Below are 731 nucleotides of genomic sequence, written 5' to 3' on the forward strand. Positions count from 1 at the left end.
GCCATACAGTAGACAAGGCAGTATACAGGTGTCTAATACAGTTTTCTTAAGGTTTATTGAGTAGTCTCCTTTTAAAATTTCTCTGAGTGACCAAAATTTCTTCCAGGCTATGTTTGTTCTTCTTTCAATTTCGTCTTCATTGTGCGTTTTTAAAAAAGATATTTGTTTGCCTAGGTAGATGTAACTGTAGACATATTCTATAGTTTTTCCTTTTACATTGATGGGTCGTTCTATGCTGTTTGTCATGATTTTGGTTTTTGTAGCATTCATCTCTAATCCTACTTGTGAGCTCGCTTGAATAAGAGAGCGGAGCATATCTTGTAATTCATTTGCTGTTTCAGACAGCATAACTATGTCGTCCGCAAATCTGAGATGGCTTAGATACCTGTTGTTTATTTTTATACCTCTATTTTCCCAGTCTGTGTTTCGAAATACATCTTCTAGAACCGCGATAAACAGCTTAGGTGACAGGGGGTCCCCCTGTCTGACTCCTCTTTCAATATTAATTGCATCACCTCTAGATTCTAGCTTCACATAACTTATGCTGTTGTTGTATATATATTTTATAATATTTATATATTTCGAATTTATGTTTAATTTCTTTAGTGATTTCCATATAGAGTTGTGGCTTATGCTGTCAAAGGCTTTGCTGTAGTCGATAAAACCTAGATAGAGTGGCTTATTAAACTCTTCGTATTTTTCTATAACTTGTTCTAGTGCCTGTATATGGT

Source organism: Bombyx mori, chromosome 25 (genome assembly GCF_030269925.1).
Source record: "Bombyx mori chromosome 25, ASM3026992v2".
NCBI classification, from domain to species: domain Eukaryota; kingdom Metazoa; phylum Arthropoda; class Insecta; order Lepidoptera; family Bombycidae; genus Bombyx; species Bombyx mori.